Raw genomic sequence first — 8,936 nt, 5'->3', positions numbered from 1 at the left:
ATATATATATATATATACATACATGTACATATATATATATATATATGTGTGTGTGTGTGTGTATAGACATATATATACATACATTACACATAATCATGTGGTTGTGGACCAGACTTTTTACAACACAACTACACCTGCACCAATGATAGAAATGATATATTACTGTTATGTAATGAGTTAAATGTTACATCCTATAAACAAACCCTAATAATCGGTCTTAAAAAGACTATGTAATAAAATACTGTGATTTTAATCAGTTTCAATCGGCAAAATCCGGATATGCGCGCATACAAACCTACATACTTATTTGCAAACAGGATGGTGTCAAATACAACCGGTGTGTTTTAAAAGTTTTGCTTCGTAATGATGTCGTCATAAATTCATTCTGAATACGTAAGTGTATTCACTTTCTTTTATGTAATATGCTCCGGATTATTGTAAAGTATTTCGCTTCCTTAAGTTGAGCATTTAGCTTCTGAGATCTCTGCAGACACTGATAATACGAAACACAAGGACGACGACGACGATGACGACGGTGGTGGTGGGGAGAAGTGGCGACAGAAACAACGGTGATGACGATGACAACAACGAAGGCTGACACGGCGAAAGTGAAGGTGAAAGCGAAGGCGATGACGATGACAGCGACGAGGAAGGTAACAACGGAAACAACGACGACAACAATAACAACAACAAACAACCCTCATTAACAACAACGACAATAGGAACAACAAAACGCAGTAGGCTCCTATGCCAGGCTTGGGTAACCGTTTTCGAGACGCGGGCCGCATGAAACATGACACTACTAAGAAAATTTCAAGGTAATTTTTCCTTGGCGCGCCATTCAGATAATCTCGCAGATTCATCACTATTCTACGATGTTGCTCGTACTACTAGACATACATACATATATACATACATACATACAGTCGAAAATATCTCTTTGAAAATCAAAGAAAAGGAGGATATCTATGGACAACTGCTTCGAAACCACCAGCTTCTATATCCAGACTTTGAATTCATATTCATATCAATAATAATTGGAGCGCTAGGTTTTGCTTGTAAATGTTTAATGGAGAATCTGGAAAAAGTGGGATGTTAAGAAAGAGAAATCGACCGGCTAATTCGTACATGACAAGTGCAATCTGTGAGTGGAGCAGTAAAAATATGCAAGACCCTTCCCAAGTTCCAAATGTGAATTTGTCAGATGGAGCCTTGTATCTTTGTTGGAAACCGGCTCCCTCCTAAGTGAAAGATTTATAATAATTAAAAGATAGAAGAGACATACATACATATATGTATGTACTGTATTTGTGTATGACTTTGTGTTTGTCCCATAGCGCAACACCCTGGACAAGTGTCTCCACATACTTTCAAATTCACACAATTACTGTGTAAATTTGGTAGATGGAAACTGCATGGAAGTCCGACATATATATGTGGATGCGTGTGTGTGCACTGTGTATGTGTGTGAGCATGTGGGTGTGCATGTGTGTGCATGTATGTGATCATATGCATACATCTGTGTGTGTGTGTGTGTGTGTCTCACTGCCGCTTGACAACCGGTGATGGTCCGTTTGCGTTCCTGTAACATAACGATTCAGCGAAAGATACCGATAGAGTAAGTGCCAGGCTTCAAAAATAAGCACTCTGGCGATTTTTCCGACTAAACTCGTCAAGGTAGCATTCCAAGAAGACCACAAGTCGTGAAACAAGTAAAAAATAAAGATATAAAAAAAAAACAGAAGACAAAAGTGTGAGCTTGTAGCCAGATGAGAAAGACAATAAACGTCATAAGTTGTAAGACGTGTAAATGTTTGCGTGATGTCATGAGGGCAACACAGAGCTCCCCACATTGTTACTTCAGAATTCTTGTGATTATGTAAGTGACCATAAATCAGATGTCTTTTATGACTGTTTATTTCTAAGTCGGCTAGCGGTGGTCCATGTGAGTAATTAATGTTAACGAATGAGGAAAGCCAGGTATATTAGCATATCTATTTATCTTTTACTTGCTTCACTCATTAGATTGTGGCCATGCTGGAGCACCGGCTTGAAGAATTTTAGTCGAACGAATTGATCCCATATGGCGTAGTGGTTAAGAGCGCGGGCTACTAACCCCAAGATTCCGAGTTCGATTCCAGACAGTGACCTTAATAATAATAATAATAATAATAATAATAATAATGATGATGATGATGATGATGATGATGATGATGATGATGATAATAATAATGATAATAATAATAATAATAATAATAATAATAATAACAAAAAAAAAATACCTTAGGATTGAGAACCCAGGTTCAAAATTTCCCTAAGACACCTGATGAAGGCTGGAAAGTATATCAGCCGAAACGTTGTGTTAACAACAAACGAGAATAGGACAAACATCCGTCAAATATAAATAATGTAAATAATGAATTGATCCCAGTATTTTTTATCTTTATTTTTAACGTGTCACTTATTTTAATGGACTCTATTGCCAAACTAATAGGTTACGGGGACGTAAACACACTAACACCGGTTATGAAGCGGTGGTGGGGACAAACACAGAAGCAAACGCGCGCGCGCACACACACGCAAACACACACACACACACACACACACACACACACATGCACACTTAGATATACATACGACGGGCTTCTTTCCTCTTCGCTCTACCCAATTCACTCATATGATTTTGGTCGACCCGAAACTATAGAAGACATTTGCTCAAGGTGTTACGCAGTGGAACTGAAGCCGGAACTATGTTGTTTGGAAGCAAACTTCTTACCACACAACCACACCTGCGCATATGTCACGCCTACGCCTATGCCACGCCTATGCCACTCCTACGCCTATGCCACGCCTATGCCACTCCTACGCCTATGCCACGCCTGCGCCTAATTCTTTTTAGGAACAGTTAACAAATGTTAACAAAGAAGGGATACCTCTTAACATGTTGAATGGGAGGGAACTGCGAAGATTGTTCATTAAAGATTATCCCTGACCCACTTCCCAAGGACTGGGATAAACGAAACTTGGCATAATTATTAGTCCTTTACTACATAGCTACCACCAATGGTGACACATTTCTCTCGTCGCTTTATGCAGCTGTGAAGACCTCGTCTGTAGAAGTCGGTAGGTTACGTCTGGAGCCAAGGCTTTAGCTCAGAAATAAGTTCATCATTATCCGAAAAGTGCTTCACCTTCAGAAAAGACTTCATGGTTAGAAAGAGGTGGAAGTAAGATGGTACGAGGTCGGGAGGCTAAGGGGGTGAGGAAGGATTTCATAGTCACAGGAGTGTGCTTTCATGTGGGCAACATGCGCATTGTGAACTAGGACGTTGTCTTGGAGGCGAACTCCTTTGGTCAATACATCACGCCCTTCTGCTTTGATGGTGTCCCGCAATTTCTGCAGCAAAGAAGCATAATATGCCCTGTTAATTGTGGTGCGCTTTGCCAGAAAATCCATCGTCACTACTCCGTGCTGGTCCCATACGACTGTGAGCGTCACCTTCCTTGCTGAGGGTTGAACATGAGCCTTCTTTAGAGGTGGTGAGTTATCATGCTCCCATTGCTTTGACTGGACTTTAGTCTCAGGATCATAGTGATGGTCCCATGTTTCATCCTATGTGATAAGTCTACCAAAAACGTCCTCCTCATTTTCTTGGCACATTGCCAAAAGAGCCTGGGAGCAATTGACTCGTTCCTACTTCTGAAAAGGTGTGAGCATCCAGGGAATCCATCGTGCAGACTACTTCTGCATATGCAAATGGTCGTGAATGGTTTTTTTTTCCACGGACCCTACACTTATCTTCACTTCTTGGACTAGTTGCTGAATAGTCATGCGATGATCTTCCAAAATGGCGGCTTCCACTTTATGGATGGTGTCGTCATCAATAGCGGAATGAGGTTGTTCAGGAATAAGAGCAGTTTCCACAGATATCTGACCACATTTGAACTGGCAATGCCAGTGCTTGACTACGTCATATAATGGTATATCGTCACCATAAACTTCTTTTATCTCATCAAAAGTCTCTTTTGGTGTACGACCTTCCAAGTATAAAGAACCTGATCACTGATCTGCATTCAACTGCCTCCATTATAACACCTCAGTCCACTTCAGCAGCCGTAGAAGACAAACGAATTCTAGTGGAAAGCTGCAATTTACAATGTGTCATGTAGAGGCATGTATGATTATACTTGTACAAGTTCCATTTCCTGCAACAATCGGAAGTGGATCAGGGGAAATCGTTAATGAACACCCCTCATAACACTAATTGAAAACATTATTCCTCGATAAAATAACAAACAATAATTATCTATAACACTTTTGTATAAACAATCACTTATTCATGGATGTCTTTTCTGACTCTCACATGACACGAAGAAAAGCTTTTATGTGATCTTCTCACGCGACTGCCAAATAAACTTAATATATGAACGTTAACTGAATCAATTTGTACGCTAATGGATAGCGTTCTGAGCCACACCACCGCTTCAAAAACAAACTATTTTTATAACAATGGCCAGAATAGACATAATTTGTGTCACAACTCTATAAGCTTTACACTTCTGAAAATCGAATGTGAAACCGGAAAGGTGTATACCTATATTTTAAAATATAATTAAATTCTAATTTATTCTGGTATATTCTGGAATATAGATCTGTGTTTACTTCGGTAAGTACGTAAATGTTCCTCAAATTCTGTTTTGTACGTGATAGCCGACCTTGGTGCTCTATTATTTAAGGACCTAGTTCACTTGAATCTTGAACTTTTATACGCACACACACACACACACACACACACACACACACACACACACACATCCATATCAGTCGAAGAGCGTAGGATCAAAACGTCAAAGACTTTTCAATTTTCCTAAGCGTCAAACTAATACATTTGCTTGTTGTTCCCTCAGCTGTGTTTGTCTTTTGCTTTCTGTAAATTTGAACTGTGTGCGTGTGTATGTGTGTGTTTGTGTGTGTGTGTGTGTGTGTGTGTGTGTGTGTGTGTGTGTGTGTGTGTGTGTGTGTGTGTGTAGCTAAACAAATGAAAGAAAATAGCGTTCAACTCATGCCGGAAAATTTAAAAGTATCTGATAAGATAACTCAGACCTACATTACTCAAAGTTTTATTGGCGTACATAAGCAATTACTTCTCAGATGCACCACCAGTCACTTTTCTGCGCTTACAAAAATGGATAGTGTCATCCTATATGTGTCCGAGAATATTCACTTTTAGTCGAGTGAGAGACGAGTGGCAAAATTTAGATGCTAGATTATTTTACAAGTTGAAAATGAATATAAACCAAATTAATCTACTTTATCAACATGGATAAAAGGTAAAGTTGACTTGGGCGAAATTTGAAATCAAGATGCAAAGAGTCGAAATGAATGCCGCATGGCACTGTATCCGATGCTCTAACAATTCTGCCAATTCACTGCCTTTAGGTAAGGTTACTAATTTAGGGACGAGGCCAGTAATTTTGTGGTGAGTGGTTAAATCAATTACGGACTAATATCACAAAGCAAGTTATCCGATACTAAAACAATTCTGCCAGCTCCCCGGTTTCGGCATTATACTTATATATTAAAAACGTAAAAGCTTGCCTTCATCCTTAAGGCCCATTAGGCCGGAGCTTATACTGGTTTTTGCTGCGCTAAAGCGAGTGATTTTTTAAATAATATAAGCACAACTTTTAGGTTTATTAATACTAGAGAACAGGAAAAAAAATTATTATCTTCGGGAATCGAATAACGCATCTATCGTGTACGCGATGATCGCGTAGGCTAATATGTCTCCGAGCATTTCAAGGAAGCAATTTAAAAAGTCGTGCAGCTGGTCCCCTAGTTTTTCCAACTATTCTAATGACACTAACTACATAAGACATATCATTCCGTGCACATCTTTATTGAAGACTTTCGCTCATTCGAGATAACATTTATATTTGAGTGACTGAGTTACTGTTAAAGTACCCAACCGTAAAGTTGTGGGCCCTATGCGATATTGTTCATTCCTTGGCGGAGGCTTTGGTGCCGAGTCCGTGAGTAATATTCTTTTTAGCTTCACTTTGACAACGCGTCCCATGACTTGCTGATGTGTGATGTCAGAGAAACAGGCGTGTAATAATTTTGTGTACCCACACACACTACACACACACACACACTACACACACACACACTACACACACACACACACAGTACACACACACACTACACACACACACACTACACACACACACACTACACACACACACACACTACACACACACACACACACTACACACACACACACACACTACACACACACACACACTACACACACACTACACACACGCGCGCGCGCGCGCGCGCACACACACACACACACACACATACAAATATACACGTAGCATGTACACACGTTTACATAGTGAAGAAACAACCTTTCTTCTAAACGTACTGACAGCGCTAAAATACCTTCCTAATCTAGTTTATTATCATTGTTTAATCAGCATCGTCACGATTTTTGATTATTATATCCTAACGATTTCATTTACAGTTTGTTCGGAACTTCAAAAACTCTCAGATCCCCTCAACATTTCTAAGATTCTCCCACCACCGTCATCCCTTAGCAAGGTAAGGCAGTTTAATGACGTAATCTCTATTATTGGTACACAACATATATTAATGGTACACATGTACACTCTTCACAAGGTGGGGAAAATCCACTTTGAAACTGTCGAACGAGAACATCGGTCAATCAATAGTACAGACAAGATACTAATGTTGCCATTGCATGCTAACTACGCACCAGTTGTGTTGCTCCTGCCTGTTAATATATGAAACAGCAGTAGCACAGGAGTAAGGTCGAACGCTTTACCTTAAAAGGTAAAACTGTGAAGGTTTAGAATCATTGATGGGCGTAGGATCTTTACTTTCTGCAAACAAAAGACTTTAATGTTCCAGAGAAGCGCATAAATGAAAGGAAAAGAAATCTTTAAAGGCAGTAAACAAAAACTAGATCACAGTTGTTTGTTTGTTTTTTTTTCTTCTGCGTTTTGTTTTTTCGATATATATGCATGCACACATACATGGATATACAAGCATATATAAATCTAGATAAGCATCCATCCGCCAGTCTACATATACATATATGCACACACTCACACACACACACACACACACACGCGCACACACACACACACACACACACACATACATACATACATACACACACTCGCGTGTACACACTCCTATTTATACGCATAACTACACGTATATATATATAAAGATATATACTTAAATATATATACATATGTATATGTACTTGTATACTTAACTATATACATACATATGTATATGTATAAATCATATGCTCATATGTAGTATACTTATACGAAGACATGACAGAAGTAAATAGACACGCCATAAAACATCGTTTTATGTTTATTTCAATTTGTAATGGTATATATTTTTTATTGCCATTTTTACGTTTCAGGTTTTATATGTGACTGTTTAATCATGTCATGTACAAAAGAAGCCTTGGAACTCTCTGAATTTCAAAGAAGCCGTATTGTGGGTCAATCTGAATGGGGACATAGCCAGCGTAAAATCGCAGAAAACCTTGGGATCCCGCTTTCTACAGTTAATAGAACGATTGTGCAATTCACCAGAGAGGGGAAGGAGTCCTCATCACCTCTCCCAGGACCCTTCTCTTTGTTAAGAGAAGTGAGGAGGATAATCCTTGTTGCAAGGCCCCTGACGTAGCAGAACAATTTGATGTCAGTCTGAGAACAGCTGTCAGGTATCTCCTCAAACTTGGTTACTATGGCAGAGCAGCAAGAAGGAAGCCACTTCTTCAACCAGCCAACATCAAGCGGAGAAAAGATTGGGCCAGTGAGATAGTGGAGAGACCACTAGTATTTTGGTACACTGTCATATTCTCTGATGAGTCCAGATTTGGTATATTTCCTGACAGTAGTTGAGTATGGGTCTGGAGACTCTGTGATCAAGAATTTGATGTGAAAAGATTGCAGCCAGCAATGAAACACGGCGGCTATTCTGTAATGGTCTTGGGAGCAATTTGGAGCAATTGTTTGATCAGAGCTGGTGGAGTTTGAGGGAAACATAAATTCAGATAAATATGTGTCCATATTGCAGAAAGACTTCCTTCCAATTTTCTCCAGTGGCGAAATGATTAAAGAAGACTCTTTATTTATGGAAGATGGGGCTCCTTGTCACACCACTAAAATGACCCAAGATGTTTTGGATGAGAATGGCATTAAAAAGCTTCCATGTCCAAGCCAGTCACCAAATATGAAGCCTGTTGAACACCTCTGAGACATAATGGACAGGACACTTGATAAAAAGAACAAGAAAGCATCTTCAAAGTCAGATCTTTTAAGATTACTGCACGAAACTTGGCAACAAATTCTGCAAGCGAATATTCGTCATCTGATCAGTAATATGTCTAATAGGGTCCTTGCATTGAAAAATACAAAGGGCACACCTACTAAATTTTAAATATTCACATTACAACAATTAGTAAACAATTTGAATGCATGATTTCAGATTTAAATAAATTTTAATGATTATAAGGGTGTTTATTTATTTGTCATGTCTGTGTATATATAAATATACTCATATGTACACACACACACACACACACACACACACACACACATTACTGCACTTCGTTATCTACTGTGTGTATATATATATATATATATATATATATATATATATATCTACTATTGTGATAAGTCATATGTATATTGTTATGTCTCAGCGCTACTGCTATCTAGCACCTCCGGATGGTCCCTACTCGACTGCTACACAACTGCTACTCGACTGCTACTCGACTGCTACACAACTGCTACTCGACTGCTACTCGACTGCTACTCGACTGCTACACAACTGCTACTCGACTGCTACTCGACTGCTACTCGACTGCTACACAACTGCT

General features: G+C 39.2%; 1 long non-coding RNA gene across 3 annotated transcripts; it reads left to right on the top strand.

Annotated features, from left to right (window-relative positions):
• Positions 1-322: 322 nt before the first annotated feature.
• On the top strand, positions 323-8,495 carry LOC106872692 (uncharacterized). 3 transcript variants are annotated; one of them, XR_008264997.1, is made up of 3 exons: positions 333-1,980; positions 6,531-6,607; positions 7,470-8,495. It is a non-coding gene; the product is annotated as an uncharacterized LOC106872692 (long non-coding RNA). The 3 variants fall into 3 exon arrangements; XR_008264996.1 differs by lacking the exon at positions 7,470-8,495 and having other exon boundaries at positions 323-1,879; positions 6,531-6,998; XR_008264995.1 differs by lacking the exon at positions 7,470-8,495 and having other exon boundaries at positions 323-1,980; positions 6,531-6,998.
• The last annotated feature ends 441 nt before the right edge of the window (positions 8,496-8,936 follow it).

The sequence above is a fragment of the Octopus bimaculoides genome, chromosome 10 (genome assembly GCF_001194135.2).
Source record: "Octopus bimaculoides isolate UCB-OBI-ISO-001 chromosome 10, ASM119413v2, whole genome shotgun sequence".
NCBI lineage: Eukaryota > Metazoa > Mollusca > Cephalopoda > Octopoda > Octopodidae > Octopus > Octopus bimaculoides.
The sequence above is the reverse complement of the archived record's forward strand: the minus strand, read 5'-3'. Positions and strand labels throughout refer to the sequence as shown.